This window comes from Lonchura striata, chromosome 5 (genome assembly GCF_046129695.1).
Source record: "Lonchura striata isolate bLonStr1 chromosome 5, bLonStr1.mat, whole genome shotgun sequence".
Taxonomy (NCBI): Eukaryota; Metazoa; Chordata; class Aves; order Passeriformes; family Estrildidae; genus Lonchura; species Lonchura striata.
In genome coordinates, this window is record NC_134607.1 from 10171684 (window position 1) to 10191333 (window position 19650).

The 19650-nt window shown below is 41.6% G+C and overlaps 1 protein-coding gene across 4 annotated transcripts in view; it reads right to left on the bottom strand.

The window, feature by feature from the left end:
- The window catches only part of LRP6 (LDL receptor related protein 6), a 128378-nt gene that overhangs the window by 86155 nt on the left and 22573 nt on the right, over positions 1–19650 (bottom strand). The window contains exon 1 of one of the 4 annotated variants that reach the window (XM_021535117.3): positions 1864–2664. The exons of the other annotated variants lie outside the window; for them this stretch is intronic. The gene's annotated coding sequence lies outside the window, so the exon portion shown is untranslated. Of the gene's footprint in view, positions 1–1863; positions 2665–19650 lie in introns of those variants that run through there. 4 annotated transcript variants of the gene reach the window in all.

The window sequence follows — 19650 nt, forward strand, 5'->3', positions numbered from 1 at the left end:
AGGCACTTTAATTCCAAAACTCTTACAAGTCACAGTCTTCAGATTTGCGACCAAGCCATATAACTTACTGTATAACTTACAGGTTTTGCTGTATATTATTTCTGCCCAAAAGTGAAGTACGGTCAATACATCTGTGTTTTGGGTTTTCCTTTAAGCTTACATCTTTCATGGAAATTTGTAACATGCTCAGCCAGAGCTTGTAGAAAAACATAAACAAAATCCCACATGACGTGTGTTACGGTGCGCTTGAGGGGACCCCCAGGGTGTCCCTGGGGGGCCCCCCAAACTATGAGTTCGCTGGTAGCAGCAGGCAAGCAAGGAGACTCCACACAGCTTCTGAAGGTGCTAATTAGATTAGGGCTTATTGGGGGTCCTACCCCCGGGAAGCAGCATGGTTTCTGAGGGAGGGAAGGGGGAGGGAGGGGGAAAGGGGAGAGGGAGAGAGGGGCTAGGAAACACGGGCCAAGAGAGCTGGCTCAGAGAGAGAGCCTGGTCCCACCGGCACACTTAACAGGGAGTTTTCCAAGTGGGCACTTTTAAGTTCAGGCCAATGGGATTTCAGACACAGGATACTTCAGGGGAGGATTACAGGCCTGGAATAAACCATACAGTTTTGAGGGGTGAGAGAGAGCATACCACTTAACTAAAATGCAACAGCACAGATGTGTATATATGTATGGATGTTCTTCTCCTCAGGAGCTGAGTTTCTGTCCACCAGTGATCAAATCAAATCTCAAGTGTGACAATTTCTGAAAACTGACTGCATAGACTTCCAAAACATTGTCTTTTGGTCTACATTTAATTTACTCTTTTCATATCATGTCCTCTGTTAGTCCGTCCAATCCGTGGTCTGCTTCAGATAATACTTTCCTTTGTTATAAGTTGTGAGCAGTAATCCCTTCATGGTTGTTATCCAATTTTACCAAAGGCTTTAATCTGCTTTATTGACAACAACTCTTTAACTACTCTTCTCTGAACTAGATTGTAGTAAAATGGATCTCCAGTTCTGCAATTGAACAAAAAACCCTAAAAACCCAAACAAATCAACAAACAATCCAGAGATTAGAATCACCACTTAGGACAAAAATATGTTTAGAAAATTAATATGAAGCAATTCAAACAGAGTACTTCTAATAATATACATAAGTGGTAGCAACAGTAAGAATTTTCCCCAAGTGTTTAAGAAATATAGATGGTTAATTTATTCAAAAGAGACTTAACTCTTTATAACCTTGGTCTTCTTTTGTTCCATAGACTGCTGTGAGCTGCCATGATAGGTTGGTTTTGCAGGATTAGCAGTGAGGAGACAGAGGACCAACCCTTTAGATAACAAATGGCACAGGGACCTGTGACACAGCCAGGTGACCAGACACTCAAGAGACAGCAGTGACAGCCCCTATACTTTCCTGCTCTTAGACTGAGAGGGTATAAAAGGCCAGGGTCTCCTTTGTTCAGGACCTCAGAGGCACCCAGCTCCAGCTGTTATTTTGTTATTTAGCTATTGCACCAAGATAAAATAATTTAAAGGATTTTAAGGATGTGACACTGTGCAATGGGAAACCTGGTCTGCCTGGATGAGGTGTGGGGCATGCAACTAGAATAAGGTTTGGTCCCTACTCAGGTAGTGCAAGAGTGACTGACAGAGTGGTCCTGAATGGTCCAACAGAGAACTTCCCTCAACACCAGCCACTAAGAGCATGATAGAATCACACCAATTGTATAAAAGGGATGGCTAGGCCACAAAGTAACTCTGCCACTTGGTAGTGGAAACAAATGCATATTTAGCTTAACTTTACTAATTAAAAATCCAAGAAAACAGGTGCTGCAGCTTTGTCACAACATAAGGAAAGAAAATTGACTTACCGACAGTAGTAGATACTGCGTAGAGCATGAGACTCTTATTCTCAGGGTCACGGGTTCATGCCCCACATTAGGCACCAGCTGCAAGAATCCCCTGATCCCCTCTGAGCACGGGGTGGGGAATCCTACATGGACAAAGATAAAAGATGGGAAGTGCTCTTCTCTTCGAGACTCAAATTCTGTTTATTATTAGGAGCCACCTCAGACCCAGGTGATGCCTCAGGGGTAACAGAGATTGAGGTGTCTGGTGGTGTCCGGAAGAAAAAAAGACTGAAGGTGTCATCCAGGGGGGTTTTGAGCCCAGAGAAAAAGGGGTGGGGAGGAACCAAGAAGCCACATCCAATGGGACACAGGTGAGGAGAGGGGGAGGGGAGAGCAGGTCAGGGAAAGACCACCACACCCAAGGCTTAGCAGGGAGGGGAAACGTATGTGGAATAGACCAACATGACATAAACTCCATAGTGCAATATAAATACTACTCGGTTGTAGTAGATAGGGACAGGCGGACGGAAGATTTTGGGATGTGACGGAAAGAAAGACCCCTTCCCCCTCTCCTCCTGCAGCACGTTATCTATTTCCCCAGAGAATGTAACCACACCTAACCCAGTAGTTTTCCACTCCTGACTAACTCTAGAGACCCTACCAAACCCCCCTGACGTAGCAAAGTCCCCCAAGACTATTTAAACCCATGAGATAAGATAATAAAGGCTTTCAACCGTCCACCACACTGGTCTCAGCGTCTGTTGTTGGCCCGAGTAGCCCGGACTAGGCCGGGCTGCCATGCTGTTCCTTGCAACCAGGTCACCTTGCCTTCCCCTAAAGGCAACACTCAGTGCAAATTCCCAATCATCCAGTGAAAAACAACAACTAAATAAGCTATTTAGTGCACCACAACAAGATACCTCCTAAAAGCTTCTTCTAATCAATTCCCTTCCCACACCTGTAACAATGCAAATCCCTAAGTCACAACTCAGAAATTTGACGAAAGGGGGTAGGGCTATATTTTTCCACCTCAAGTCTAACTGACTCATTTCTACAGGATCAACTGAGAGAGCTGACATAACTACTTGCTTGAGAAAGGGCTTTTCCAGTGCAGCAAGAATTCATTCTGTAAACAAGCCCTTTTCTAGGACAGTATTCAATACCATGTTTTGTACTCGGGGAAGCTAAGAAGCTGAAATTCCAAGTAATACATAAAATTACAGGGTTGTACATACTGATGACTTTATTATCCCCTTTAGATTTTTGGTATAAAAATCTTCTCAGAGCTCTTCAGTGCTCCTCTTCACTGGACTGCAATGCCTATAAGATTTTCCAAAGCAAATTCAGACATCAGTGCATTACAACCCAAAGGATTTCTTTTAAAAAGGGGATGGGGAGACTCCACACCCTCTCTGGACAATCTGTTTAGTGCTCGGGCACTGCCCAGGAAGTTCTGCCTCATGTCCAGGTGGAACCTCCTGGGATCAGTTTCTGCCTGTTCCTCTGGTGCCATTGCTGGGCCCCCTGGAGTAGAGCCTGGGCCCTGCTCTGAGCCCTCCCTGCAGACAGGGACACCCCAGGCTGAGGGTCCCTCTCAGCTGGGGCTCCTCTTGAGGCTGGACAGCCCCAGCTCCCTCAGCCTTTCCTTGTCAAGGAGATGCTCCAGGCCCTTCCTTATCTCTGCAGTCTCTGCTGGCCCCACTCCAGGAGCTCCATGTCACTCCTGTCCTGATGATCCCAGACCTGGACACAGCTCTCCAGATGTGCCTCCCAGGGCTGAGAAGAGGAGCAGGATCACTCCCTGACCTGCTGGCACTGCTCTTCCTGATACATTGCATGGTTCCACTGGCCCTCTTGTCCCCCAGGGCACTGCTGGCTCAGGGACAGATTGTTGTCCACCAGGACCCCCAGGTCCTTCCCCACAGAGCTGCTGTCCAGCAGATCAGCCTGTACACGTGCTTAGGGTTGCTCCTGCCAAGGTGCAGGACCTGCATTTGCTCTTGTTGAATGTCAGACAGCTCCTCTCTGCCCATCTCTCCAAGCTGACTCCCTCCGAAGGGCTGCACAGCCCTCAGGGCTGTCAGCTGCTCTTCCCAGCTTTGCACCATCAGTGAACTCCTGAAGAGGCATCGACCCCTCGGACAATCCCTGATGAACAAGTTAAACAACTCTGAGCCCAGAACAGAGCTCTGGAGGACACCACGAGTGACAGGCCTCCAACTAGACCCTAGGCCACTGATCACAACCCTCTGGGATCTGCCACTCAGCCAGTTTTCAGTCTACCTCCCTGTCCACCCATCCAGCCCACACTTCTGGAGTTTGCCAGTGAGGATGTCATGAGAGGCCATGTCAAAAGTTTTGCTGAAGTCAAGACAGACAATATACACTGCTCCACAACTACCATCCAAGTAGTTGTTTCACTGTAGAAGGCGATCAGGTTACTTTTAGTGAACCCATGCTGACTTCTCCTGATCACCTTATCTTCCATGTGGACAGAGGAAGCCTCCAGAATGAGACACTCCATCTCCCTTCCAGGGATTGAGGTGAAGCTGACTGGTCAATAGTTTCCAGGGCCCTTCTTGCCCATTTTGAAGACTGGAGTGACATTTGCTTTCTTTCAGTCCTCAGGCATTTCTCCTGATCTCCACGACCTCTCCAAGGTGATCACGAGTGGCTTCACTATGGTGAAGCACTCTCAGGTCTCTCAGCACTCATGGATGCATCCTGTCAGGGCCCATGGACCTGTGCATTCAAGTTTAAGTGTTTTTTGACCCAATCCTCCTTAATCAAGGGACAGTCTTCTTCCTGATGTTCCTTTACCTTGGTCTCCTGGGTCAGAGATCCCAGAGGGCTGGTCTTACTGGTGAGGACTGATGCAAAGGCAGCATTCAATAACTCTGACTCTTCTGTATCCTATGTTACCAGAGCCACCCCTTCACCTACTAATGAGCTCACATTATCCTTCATTTTCCTTTTGTTGGTGTATTTGAAAATGTCCTTCTTGTTATCCTTGACATCCTTGGCCAGATTTAGTTCTAGATGAGCCTTGGCCTTTCTAGTCTCATTCTTACTTATCCTGACCACCACTCTATATTCACTCCAAGTGGCCTGGCCTTCCATCTCCTGTGAACTTTTTGCCTATACTTGAGCAATGACAGGAGCTCTTTATTCCTCCCTGGAGGTTCTCATACCCTCAGCCTGACTTCTTTCTTTCTCATTGGGATGCATGATTCTTGAGCCTGAAGAAAGTGAGCCTTGAACATTAACCAACTCTCTTGGACCCCTCTTCACTGCAGGGCCTGTTCCCATGGGATTCTTCCAGGAATATCTTCAAAGAGGCTTAAGTTAGGTCACCTCAATCTTGCTTACTGTCCTGCTACCTCTTCATTCAACACTGAACTCTACAATCTCGTGATTACTACAGCCAAGACTACTCTCATCCTTCACATCTCCAGCAAGGCCTTCCATGTTGGTTAGTATGAGGTCGAGGACCACACATTCCTTGTGGGATCCTCTCATTGACAGGAAGTTATCCTCAAGGCTTTCCAAGAACCTCTTGGACTGTTTGTGCTTCGCTGTGTAGCTTCTGCAATAGATTCCAGATTAAAATCTCCAACAAGAACCAGGGACTGTGACTTTCAGACTGCTTCTACTTGCCTCATCCACTTCCCTCCTCCTGACTGGGCAGCCTGTGGCACACAACAGTGTCATGCTTACTAGCCTGTCCTTTTGTCCCAACCTGCAGGCTCTTGACTCACTCATCTTCCTCACCAAGACACAGCTCGACACAGTCCAAGTGCTGCCTCACCACTGTTCCCTCCAGGTCTGTCTTTCCCAAACTGTGTGCAGCCCCCTTCATGCCAAAATTCCAGTCACAGGAGCTGTCCCACCACTTCCCCGTAACTGCAATGAGACCACATTGGGCTGCACATACATTTCCAGTCCCTCCTGTTTATCTAGGAAGTTCCAGCTTCTTGAACAGAAATAAGAAAGCAAGATGACCCTTTTGTTCGGTCTTTTACATCACGTTAAGAAATTCTCTAATAAACTCACATTTATGGTGTTTGCTTTATTGTTAGGGACATTATAGTTTTTCAATTCAGTTGTTAAACTACAGTAATTTTTCAAAACAAGAACGCACTTTTTTTCCTCCATAATTTTTACAATCCATAGAAGCAACTGCACTCAGCAAATCTGGCACTGAAACAAATAGTTATTCATTCTAAATAATCAGAGTCCTTTGAGGGTAAGTGACATTAATCACAAGGTCCAATTTTAAAACCCAATTTCAAAGAGTGAACTCACCAACTAGGTTCCTCAAACAAAAGGTGGAAAGAAGTAGCTTTTTGCAGAAATTACGGCACTGCTCTGACTCAGCCCAAGGAGAAAGCCACCCTATTCCAGTGACTGTAAAGGCAATTGAGGTGGCCAGCTCAACTCAGGCAGTTGGGTACCTAAGTATGGCAAAAGAATATCTCCCCTCAAAAATCGCTTTCTGACTGTCAAACAGAAAAAAATAGGATTAGTGCCTTACTTGAGGTCCCAGATAACAGTGAAAGAAATAAGGCTTGCTCAGTTTGGCAAGAATTGAACTTTCATTTATATCCTAATGAGAGATTACAATGGAGGTTTTTTGTTCTTTTCAAATGCAAAGAGTCATGAATCCAAACTGATGTCACTGAGGCAGTTATACCTGGACTAAGTGAAGTCACCAACTTCTGTATTTAAGCAGGACCATCAGTCTCCTCTGTAGGTAGCTCCTTCTAGAGAGGTATTGAAACTTCTGTCAAGGCAGAGACTGGAGGGTTTTTTCCAACACCAAACCCAAGCAATCTTCCTAGATAATTTAAATAAAGTTCACACAGAGACTGTTACAAGAAAGCATGGTCCAGAGATCTGTGGAATTTGTAATTTTCTCTTCTTCCCCCTCATTCCCCCTCCCTCCGTGTTCCCCCTTTGTCCTGTGACCCAGCCCACCCCTCCCCCCTCCCCACGCGGTCCTTTGTCCCGATCCTGCGTTCCCTTATCACTCCCCTTCGCCACGCGGGTGCGTCCCTGCCCTGAACCTTGCCTTTCCCATCGCTGCTCCTGCCTCCCCAGGGTTTCTGGGGCTTTCCCTGCCCCCCCCATCCTATCCCCATTGGCTGCGGCTCATGTTCCCCCCCTGCCCCCAGCATGGGGTATAACTGACCCCCGGCCAGTGCTCTGGTATCTCAGGAACACGCTTCCACAATTAACACATGTCTCTACCCGAGCCCCGTGTCGCTATTTCGTCTATTCCCACACTAGAACTGAGCCTCGCAGAGCCGAAGGGGAAAAGCGGCCCCGCCTCTCCCCTCCTGCCACCGTGCTCCTGCCGGCGCCCACCCGGAGCCAGTCTCGCACGGCAACAGAGATCCATGTATTGCTTTTTCTATTGTGCATCCCCTGCAATGAACTGGATGTTGACTAATGAGCAAAACCTCTGAAAACAAACAGAAAACACCCATAGGAACTTTCTCTGTGAACAATGGAATGAAGAAAATTTGATCATCTAGAAAGGCACATCAAGCTAGATGTCTTGGTTTGACACTGGCACAATGCCAGTGCTTCTATGAAAATGCAATTTTTTTAATTGAATGCTGTGAAATGTGATTGAGAATAAAGTAGGTTAAGCTTAATAATAAAAGTGAAAAAAAAATTATTAAACTATTATTACCATACTATTATAAAAGAAAAAAAAGAAAAGCACATACTAAAATCAAAAATGAAAACTTTTTAAAACATTCCTCCTCCCCCCCCCCCCCCCCCCCAATTTCTAACAAACTACAGTGAGACACATTTGGACTTTTACCCTTTAATATAATTAATACTAAGTTCATCAGGGGAGAAAGTAGTCTCCCTTGCACCATAGACCCCTAGGAAACACAGCTGCCACTTCCTGTGTTTCTATGTTATATATGGCACCGCCCGGAGAAAAAGTTTGCTATGATGATACTCTCTTTTTTATGTACAGTGCTTTCACTACTAATGTATGGATGGACAGACTGCTTTTAAGATTTTTTTCTTTTAAGAATGCTCTGCCAAGAGGGGAAAAACAACAGTTTCGTTTTTTACTTTTTGGGACTACAGTCCCCCCCATTTTCTTCCTTCCCTGGAGCAGAGTGTCTCAGGAACAGAGATCTTGTTCTCTTCTTCTCTGAAGACAGGGGGCACAACTATAAACTTCTTTAAATTTTCTCTGTTCGCTCCACTCCTCTTTTTTTTTAGCTGCTGAAGCAGGTCTCTTGGCTCACTGGCATCCTCTTAAAATACAGTCTTTCTTGGAGAGGAAAATCAGTTTAGTCTACGGCTAACAAGAAAAAGTTTAGCTAAAAAGCAACTCTATAATTTCTTTTTACCTAAAATTTCTCCTTCTAACATCCCATGGTCTAGGCTGTCTCTCGTCCTCTCTTTCGAACTGAGGAGGAGTAAAATTTCACAAAGCTTTCATTTCTCAAGGAAGGGTTAAAAGTCCTGACTCCCTGGCTGGCTCTCTGCCCAGATCACTGGCTCCCATGGCTGGGCACCTTGCGGCCTTGCTCTTCTCCTTCCCTGCGGCGTACTGCTGACAAGAGAGAGACTCTGGGGGAAGTGCAGACATTTTACATTTCTCTACCCTTCTATCTGCAGGGGGCTAGTGTGATTCCAGTCCCTCTACCCTTCGGCCTACCTCAACCTGGGCCACATGGGTCCCCTCCCCCACTCAGCCACGGGCCAGGCAGGGGAGAGTCCTGCACTGCACCCTGACCAGAACCAAAGAGAGCGAGTTCTCCTGGGAATTCTGTTTTTAACTCCTCTGTGTTCTCAGAGGTGTGTTTAGCTTTAATTGGTCAATATCTAAATTGACCTCTTCTTTCTGAAAACATTCTTTTTCCATGTCAAACCATGACACTAGATTCCTTGAAGTTTAATGAAATCAAAAGCACTAAATGAAGCATGGTCCCGCAGGTGCAGCACTTGGAGCAGCTCCTGTCCCATATGGGTGCCCTGTTAGAAACGTGCAGGATGCCACTGGGCTGGGAGGCCACTGGGAGAAGAAGCTGGGGCCCAGCTTGACCAAAATTGAGCAACAAATCGCAAATGTCAAATTGGGAGTGACACAGATACCTGCAGTATTCACACATGCATCATATATTAGCTACTAATGGTGCTTTTATCCCTGTTTTTAGCCTACTGTCAGCTCCTAGATCCATCAGGTTTTTGTATGCATGTGCTCAGTGTTAGTTTAACATAACCCAATCTCATACGCTCAATGTGAAAAGCTGTGAATACTGCTTTTCTTGGCTGCACAAACCTCAAATGCATAAATCTGTAAGCTCAAAGCAGCTGATGAAGAGTACCACAAAGTTGTGCAGCAATCCTTTCCTTTGCACTCTTCCATGTGACCAAGGTCAGGAGTGAAAATTGCCATCTATCACCAACTAACAACTTTTGGCTTCTAATCACATTGACAGAAGTAGCAAGAGACTCTGGATATCCATGCATGAAATATGTGGAAAACTATACAGCCATCAGAGTTCTCGATAAAACTTCTTTGACAGAGCAACATTAGCTCTTGTAGTACTCTCATGGGAATGGCTTGCTGCTCTTTGGTTCAACCCTCCATGGGAAGCACGAATCTGTGCCCAGACTGTTTTTGAGCTGTGCATATTTAAGACAAAATTAACAGAGAAAACACTTACTAGTTTGCAGAACAGCCTGTCACTAACTATGCCACTCCACTACAGTAGTATCAAATCCTCACACCACTAAGCAGCTCAAACATTCAGTTAACAGCTGTTCTGACAGACTGGAGTGGTACATGAGGCCCGTGAGCTATTTATTTTGGCAGTAAAGTGATGCTACTTCTTTTCTGTTCTCCCAGTCCCACCTGTAGAAGCATCCTGAATGCATCCTGTGCTAGAAGCTGATGGAGCAAGAATATCTACTACATGAATAAAAAGGGTCTGTTAATAACTGTGTATATTTCCTCTTTTGCATCTGCTCCTATATTTAAAGACAATACAACTTCCATGAAGTAAGCTGCTTAGTGCTGAGACAAAAGATGAACAAATCACAGAGTGAATTAGAGGGCTGCTGTAGCAATTTAATAACATTGATTTTGACAAGTAATAAAGTTAGATGTTTCTGCATTTCATAGTGTAGACTTCAGTAAGTCAGCAAGAAAATCAGACCTTTAAATAGGGACACTATGTAACTCAAGTGCCTTCAAGTCTGTAATAACCTTAGAGAAAAACCACCAGTGAGCAAAAATCAGAAAATTGATCTAACAGCTTAGTACCTGTTAAAGAAAAAATTGCCTATGAAAACAGCAAACAGAAAAATACCATTCCTGTATGTCAGCCAGATTACACAATGGAAGTATACAGGTCAACAAGCACAGGAAGCTAAAACTTCTTCCAAGAGGAAGAGGCTCCATCTCTCTTCAGCTGCTCTGTTTCTATCTCATGAAAAAAGACCTCAAAGCTATATTTTTATCACCTTCTTGCCTTCTAGAGTCTACAAGACAGGTATTAAATTTCTGGTGAGCCTGACAAGCCTTGATCCTATCTTCCAGCTAGGCAACATGTAGTGTAGGACAAACCACAGTGCCAGAATGAGGAAGAGCTGACAAAGGAATTGGGACAGGGGATGTGGAAAGGGCAGTATGTTTTTTTAGAAGCAGGCAGGTCACTGTCATCTAAGCATTGCTTAGTTGTCACTGCAGTGGAACAGCATGTGACAATAACATTTAAAACTTAAAGATCTGTGTGGATAGAAAAGCCTAAGAGTAAGATCACAATGCTGCCACAGCTGAAAATCTTCATCCACCTTACCAGCTACCCATTGTGGAATGACTGGAAGAGAACAGGAAACTCAAGGCTCCAATCATGTTGTGGGAACTCAAAATGTCTCTCAGACATTTTTAGAGGCTCCAGGCCGTGGTCAGACGCAGTCTGGACCCCAGCAGGCAGCTGGATTTAGCTGTGATTTCGAGTTTGAACCATGGAATGAATTACCAACTTTAAAGGTAGAACAAGCAGTCACAAAGTGCTAGATAGTATAGTAAATGTAGTCACAAAGTAGAGGGAAATATTTTTTGGTAGTGTACAGGGGGGTTTTAGTGCATGTACAGGGGGGGTTTTACTTTGTACATGGGGGTCAGAAGTTCTAAGATGGAGGAAAGCGGGCTGAACCCATCCTTCTTCTTTCTTCTTCCTTGCCTCCATGTTCTTGGTGATGTTGGCACTCATAGATTGGTTTAGAGTAGAAAAACACTTGGCAACGTAGGTAGTAGGTATTGGGGAATAATTGTAAACATGTTATACGTAATATATCTTATAAAAGATAGCAGCAACCCTGGGCGGAGGGAGAGACGAAGAAGACAGCAGATAGAGAGGATGTCAGGGTGTGTGTGTGCCTCTACCCAGGCCACTGATCAAATAGCTGCAGTCCAAGAACATAATCTGTTAGATAACTAGCAATAAACTGCCTTGAGACCGAACAGCTAAGCCTGCGGAGTTTTTCTTTGGAAGCACGGGTTGGAGGAGGAATTTCACCACCACATGTGGCCCCAAAACAAGGCTGGGGTTCTCACACATGTGACCCAGGATGTCAGCCTTATGGAAAGCTGTCAAAACAAATGTTTCACCAAAAATGTCAATTTTCATGAATCAGCATTCCAATTAAAACAAATGGTCAAATAATTCTATACCAACTTCAACTAACTGCAAATCTTTTAATGAAAGTTTTAGCACTTACTTCACCATTTAATGCAGTTTATATGATTTATCTCTTCATTAAGAAAAGATAAATCATATAAAATTAAGACAGGTCAGCACCTCTGTTTCTTTATATACAGTTCAGCAGCACATTAGCACCATGTTTTTTACAGTCATAAGGATGCAACAATGGCAAAGAATGCTTTTATCGTGAACATTCTGAGAGTCCATCTCAGAATCTCCCAAAGTGTTCCCAAAAGTGTTTACACTAATTCTAGGTTTTGAAACATATATTTTCTTTTGCCTTTCTAATTCATCTAAACTGTTTGACAAGCAGTGCTGTTAAAGTGAGTATATAACAGCACAGCTGCTGCTTCACACATTTTAAAACAATCACAAAAGGCTGCTACAGTTTTGCCCCAGGCCTATCCCATTCAGGCAGAGAGAATCTCAGTACCTCTTCCAGCAGGAATCTGTAGGAGTGGAAGACAGGAAAAAGAAAAGCAGAAAACCATGTTGTGCTCACAAACCAGCTAAATAACATCAAATATCTTGGAAAAGAAAGTTAAGTCAGAAATAGTGATTTGCTCAGGATTTGTCACCAAAAAACCACCAAAACTGCAATACACCACACAAAGAAGAACCAGAAACAAAATTCTCAGTTATCTACCCCTTGAAAAATGTTGTAGTACACAGAGTATCTTCTCAGTGATACACAAATCACTTACTCCACTCAACTATAGTGATAAGGCAGACTGCATCATTACTAAAATACCTATCTTTTCAGATATATTACTCTACTAAATATGTGATGCTTTTGTAAAGTTACATGCTCGAAACTATTGCCATTTCATTAGTGTTCAATTTAACCTGTACCTAAACATTTCTTATCTAAAGAAGTAAGTTCTGAAGCTCAAATGATGCTATACTACCATATTGTTGAAACTCAAAATGTCCCTCTGACATTTTTGGAGGTTCCAGGCCCAGTCAGAAGCATTTGAGACCCTGGCAGACAGCTGTAAACAGCTGTGATTTTGAGTTTGAGCCATGGAATGATTTACCAACTTTGCAGGAAGAACAAGAAGTCACAAAAGTTTAGGTATTATAGTAGAAGTAATCAAAAAGTAGAGGGAAGAATTTTTTAGTGCTGTACAGGGGGGTTTTAACACCTGTACAGGGGATTTCTGTTTTGTACATGAGGGTCAGAGGTTTTAAGATAGAGGGATGTAGGCTGGTCCTGTCCTTCCTCTTTCTTCTTCCTTACCTACATGTTCCTGATGATGTTGGCACTCACAGATTGGTTTAGAGTAGAAAAGCACCATTTAATATAGGTAGTAGGCATTGGGGAAAAACTGTAAACATTTATCATATAATGTACCATATAAAAGACAGCAGCAGCCAGGGGCGGGGGGGAGAAGAAGACACCAGACAGAGAAGGGTGTCAGGGGTGTGTGTGCCTCTGCCGGAGCTGCTGAGCAAACCGCAGCAGCCAGAGAAAACAATCTTTTAGATAACTTGCAATAAACAACCATGAGACCAAACAACAAGAGACTACTGAGCCTTTCTTTGGAAGTATGGGTTGGAGGAGAAGTTTTTCCACCACACAAAGCCACCCCGCGACCTAGGGTGGTCTTCGACACCACATACAGTTATTATTTTCTACATGCTGACTTCCTTGTGTAAACCAGCTGTTGGCATTTTCAGAACAATTATGTTGTCTGGATGCCTGATACTTTATATCATGGCCCACTCTGGTGCTAATCATAGGAGCTGAGCATTCATTATACCAAGAGTTACACAGAGAAACCTTCCTTTGAGACATCATCTGTTTATCTATGCAAATGGTTTCACAGCTTTTAAATTAAATAGCATTTCACCCTCAACTAAAATATTCAGTTGCTAGATTTCCTGACTTCATTTCCCAGGTTACATTTAGACCTTTACAAAACCAAAATATTGGAGCCTGTGCCCTTTTTGGTGACAAACCATCAATTAAAGGCTCCCTTAAGCAATTGTCTACTTAAATTGTCTCTACCTTGTGCTGTGTTGTGATTTTTAAGCTGTCATTGATATAAAACCACTACCCACCAACTCAGAACCAAGTGCACGTGACAACAGATGCCTCCAAGTTGACCCTGGTTCCAGCCCAGCAGCCACCATTTCCATGTGTTGGTGTACACATTACTCACACAAACTGTCCACAAATCACACAGCTAAGTGCTTCTATGCAAAAAAGAACCTACACATAAAAAAAAAAGTGTCTCAGTCTGTGTGAACAGCACTCCCAGTAGAGTACATTTACCTCATTCACAGTCACTTTGGCAATGGTCACAGATTTTATTACTGGAAATGCACAGTGTTAGAGTCAAAATGCCAATTCAATCAAATGGTACTTTTCTTCTGGCAGCAACAAAAGTTTGTCTGTGGGATCATTCAGCTTACTTTTGCTGACACGTTTTTCCCATTCTTGTGCTTCCAAAGAAATAAATAAAAGAACTGCTTCTCTAAACAAATTCATCCAATGCACTCTGGAACATGTCAAGAGTGACACAGACAAAATACGACAATACAGACTAAAAGGCTGAAAGAGCAGTGGGAACTCTTAAAAAGCGACTGGCAAAAAAAAAATTTGCTTTCTCTTATGATATGTGAAAGAAGCCCTACTTCTCAGAAGAGGAGAAGTAGTAAAACACTGATGTTGAAATAAGGTGGTAGAAAGGGAGAAAAACAGACCTTGGTGTTCATGTGTGTTTGTGAAAAGCACCTTTTTTAGGTCACACTGTCTTCACTACTAGTTATTTTTATTTCATGTAAAACCTCCTATCTTCCCACTCCACTTTCATACCTTCCCACTTCTTAACATGGTGATAGACACAAACTTAAATTCAGTGAAATTTGTGAAAAAGAAACCAGGACTAAAAACTGAAATCTGAAAGAACCAATTCAACTCCTCCACTACTAAACTGCAATCATGTCCTCACTGAAGGTAACTCTGCCCCAAACCAGATTGCTGTCCATATCCACTATAGTCTCCAAAATTACCAGCTGACAACAGAGAATTTCAGTTTTTGAAAACAACTTAAAGCACCTTGAATCCTAAAGAGAACAACAAATCTATCCACTAAAAAAAGTCAAGTTAAAATAAGACACTCTGAAATAAAACTGGGCATGGCCATTCCTCTCAAACAGTTCCTACTGCCGAAACACTGAGTAAGGTGTTATAATCAAATTAACTATATAACAGGGCATGTGAATTGCATAACTCAGTCTACAAATGTCTAGGTGGAGACTCAACCAGGCCCTAAATTACCACTTTCTTAACTTACATGATTTCTCATCAGGCATGGAAACACAGTTACATTAAAATGGTGTTGTCTTCAGTTATGCAAGACATGGTAATTCTAGGTGAAATAAAACTACTTAAAGTCAAAAGCTTTATGTACATGGTTTGCCTAGGAATTTTGTTGACTTTCTGGATATATCAATCAATAAATCAATATCAATCATATCCCATTATGATTTTGGAGCAGTAAACACTTTTATTTTTTTACATCCTTAAAACTTCACAGTTAGCAACACAAAGAAAACACCAAACTATCTCTGTTAAGATTAGTACACAACTCTCAACAGTATTGAGAAAATAGATGCCAGTGACTTTGTAATTTCAGAGGGACAGGCTGAAATGAAGAAACAAGTCATGTCATATCTTCAAAGTCAGACATAAAAAGGAAAATTATTCCCACAGATTTTTCTTATTGTTTTGTAAAAAGGACCCAGAACTTCTCCATCATAAAAACATTAGTCAAGTACTCACTCAATATATGTTTGACAAGCTTTGTCTTACATTCATGTGAACTTCTTGACCATACTCACACCAAAGGAAACCTACCTAGAAGCAACAGAACATCATGAAAATGGCAAGTTTCATGGTTCACAAGAACCATACTTTGCCATAAAGATATGTGTGCAAAAGAAAAAGATAGCCATTCCTTTTGTTGAAATGAATTTTTTAAAATTTCAAGCATAAAATTAATTACATACCTTTTTCTCACTACGTAGCTTGGCATTTTTCAAATTCCCAGCTAAACTCTACTTCATTAACCAATTTTGGCACAAGCATAGGGGAGAGTGGTCATCACACTGTTTCAACTGCAATTTTGGTCAGAAAAAATACATAGAGTAAGCTTAATTACATCCTTTACCATCTCAAGGGGAAATCCTTGAAGTTCATATTCAGCAGTTCCTGAAGTTTTATATGGTATCTAGGGTTCTGCACTAAGAAAACAATTGCTTAAGTCTGGACACTGGAATGCCACAAACTCTTTGTACAAAACCATACCTAAACAGCGTGGTCAACACTGCTATGGCAAAATAACAATTAATACTGTGATTTTATCTGTCTAAGATGCATGGCCTACCACAACAAGCCAGCCTGAAAAAATAGACAGTTCTTGGGACAAATTCTAAGGAGCATCTTAAATATAATTTGGAAAGAAGAACTTGAGAAAGAAAAGCACTTAAAAGCCACAACCCCAAAGGATATCCCTAATGCCTACATTACACACATTCCCTCCAAAAGCTGATGGTAAAGCATACTTTGAAAGTTGAAAAGAAGCAAATGGAAGGGAGAGAAGGAACGAAGAATAGCACAATTAGATGATCTTGACAAATACGTATTCTAAAAACCTCTCATTTTCTTCCATCTCAAAACCCACATATTTGCTTCTAACTAGGTCTTTTTAATGCAGAAACTTCATTAAGTAACCCTATTTTCAAAATACTGCATGCTTTTCCATTAGCAGAATTTTTTTTTAGTATATTTATTCCATAAAATTAGTTTATAGTAACTGGCTCTGCAGATTCTTTCACTGCTACAAAATATTTTCTTTTCCCTAGTTAAGCACATAGTTGTAAATTTAGGGACAATAATCCCCAATCAAATTTAGTCCTGAAAATCAGCAATAGAAGAGTGATGCCAAGTCATTCATGAGTTTAAGATTAGACAGGCAGTACTCAAGGCAAGGTTCAAGCATCGAGTAATTCCCATAGATGACTTTCCATGTGATTTCAGGAGTGTTCTCATCAAGCCTGTTCAATTGTTTAGGGTTGCTGTCTTTTGTTTTGTCTTTTCTTACCTTAAATATCGGACATCTGCTAGTCTATAAAGAGCTGACAGGCAGCATTTTCCAATATGACAAATTTTACTTCTAATCTTCATGAACTTAGTTTTAGAGTATCTTAAGGAGTTTCTCCCTCCTCCATCTTTTCCAAACGTCCTGACAGCTGTTCCAATCCCTTAGCTCCAGGACCACAAAGTGTGAGGTAAAACAAGCAGCAAGGAAGCATGCTTGTGAAGGCTTCCAGATAAAAGTCCAAAGGCTTTGTAGCCTCTGAAATACCTATGCCCAAACCAAGTTGTTCTGCAACTACATTCTGGTTTTGATGGCTTGGCTTCTGTAACACATTTCAGACACTTCTTATTCATAGATCATTTGGTGTATGTACTGCTAACATTATACTGGTGAACTCTACAGATAAAATATTCAGCAGTTGTTTACAGAGGTCATTTTTTGCAAGCAGAAGAGTGACAAAAAACTTTAACAGGAGCCAGAGCTCAAAAATCTAAAACCTCCCACACTGTTGAATAGGTGGCCCTTTGGCATCTGGAATCCTATTTATACTGGAGAAAACATCAAGACTATCTCTTTATGGGTGACCATAAAGTCCCAAAACACAAAAAATACCGAGCCTTTCTTCCAGCCACTGCTTGGCTCTATTTCTGGTGTGTCCTGCTGGACATTTAAAACTGATGCATAGAAATCCTCCATAGTCTGGATTTTCCTTTTTTAATTTTCATAAGCTAATTATCTGTGTATGATAGCAACCATTTTATTCTGAGAAGGGATACCGAGAAGACAGGACTTGCAACAATTGGGCCACAGTTTAATGAGAATCTGTCCCAGACAGGGAAACTTATGACTGGAAGAAAGGAGAACCTGCTTACATTTCATGGCCATCAATAAGACTGCCCTTTGTCTACTTAAATAGTGGGTAAAATGCTCTGGCTATACAAGCTGATGAAAGATCACCATTTTTAATTACATTAAAGCAAATATATTTATATTAAGGATTCAGTTTTCCAAGTCTCATTTCTTTAAATAGAAGAACATGCTTTTATGCAAGAAAATAATTCTTCTCATGTTAAATAACACATTTCTGTCAAACCTCAAGAACACATTGTACTTTCATGCTTTCATAGTATCCATAATTTAAAACCAAATTTGGTTGGTAGTTATAAAATGTTGATTAGGACTATATAATTTATTTCATGCTAAAACTTTTAGTGGTTATGAGCAGGAATCAGACCTTTACTAAAACAAATCTCTGGTTACAGTGCTGACTGGCTGGCCAAGCCATCCTATGCCTGTCAGCACTAAGGGCTGTCTTGGACACCACATCCAGCAATGCTTCTGCTCAGTCAAGAGACTGCCTTTACAGGTGTGTAGAGAGAGGGCAACAGAAATGCTCAGGTCAGAACCTCCAGCTACCATTGCTGGCCACAGTAAGCACATTATAAAATACTGATTAAAACAGCATGTCATCCTATTGCAATAAAACAACAAATTGTTTAATCAGGAAGGCACAGTAAAATTACAGCCCAACTTTTTATTATTACAGCTGTACTTTTTATACAGCTAATAGAGCATTTGTGTGATATCTCATGATCAGGTGAAGCACCAGTTTAGCAACATAAGCAGGGACAAAACTAGACAGCTCTGGACTGTTAACAACCGCTCAAGTTCCATCACATTTCAAGTGTTTACAGTAACAAATAGGCAAGTTTTGGTTTACATATCTGAAAGTTCTTCCAGGACGTACTTACAGTTCCACTACTTTATAAACCGTATATCTCTCTTGAGTAATTTCCCTCCCCCACTTAATTTTCACACCAGGCTAGCCAGGCTTATAAACAGATCTAAATATGTAATTCACAGAAACAATTTTTTTAGCATATACAAAAAAAAAAAAAAAAAAAAGCATGCTAAAAAAATCATAGAAATATCAAAATAGTATCTTTTAGTACAAGAGTAAGTTTGTCAGAATTTATCCTGGAGGTTAGATCATTATATAAAGCAGAGTTTTATTCTATGACAAACATCTTGTTTATAGCAAAAGAATCTGTTTCTACTCAAGAATTGAAGACATTTATATGCTTCACTACAATACACAGCAAAATAATCACACCAGCTCACACAATCACACAAGCAAGAACATTTTCTTGAATTTTAAGGGAATTTTTAAACAATGGGCTAAAGCAGAGATCTTACTTATCCTTTGAATGAGAAAAGCAAGTTTCACACTTAACAGATTTATTTGGAAAAAAGCTCTTAGACTTAACAGTGCTCTTAGCTGCATAATTTCCTATCTTTACTACTTCTTGCTTGAAGTGGCAGAGAAAACTTAATACAACTAATACTTTATACTGAAACATGAAATTAAGATGTAAAAGTGAGAAACGACATGGTTCCCATGAGAAATGAAAATGAGAAATGAAAATGTAAAGTATGTGTTAAAAATGTGTTAAAACACCCCTGAGGAAAGAAAGGAGGCGGGGGAGGAGGGTGGAAGAGAGAGGCCCAGAGTGCTGACTTTTTTTTTTTTTTTAAAGGAGAGTGGTATTAGAAGGATTCTAATTAAACCATTAAGGTCCAGAAGATGTGTTACTATTCTTTATATTTCTACTCATCAGTTCAAGACAAAAAAAAGGGTTCCACATTTATGGACACTTACGGTTTGCTGTTTGTGTTTGGTTTTTTGGTTGGGGTTTTTTGGGGGCTGGGAAGGAGAGGTTCTGTCAGTTTGTTTGGATTTTAGGTTTTAAAGTACAAAACAATTAGACTGTTTCAAGTATGAGATACAATTAACTAGACACAGACACTAAAAACATATATTACATACACATTCTCACCCACACATATTCATTTAAAGTACACAGTCTAAAATCTAGAGCAATACCATGGAACAGCATCACTGGCCAATCTGAAGTGACTCTGCTCCCACTGACAAGGCTCTATTTCTATTACTT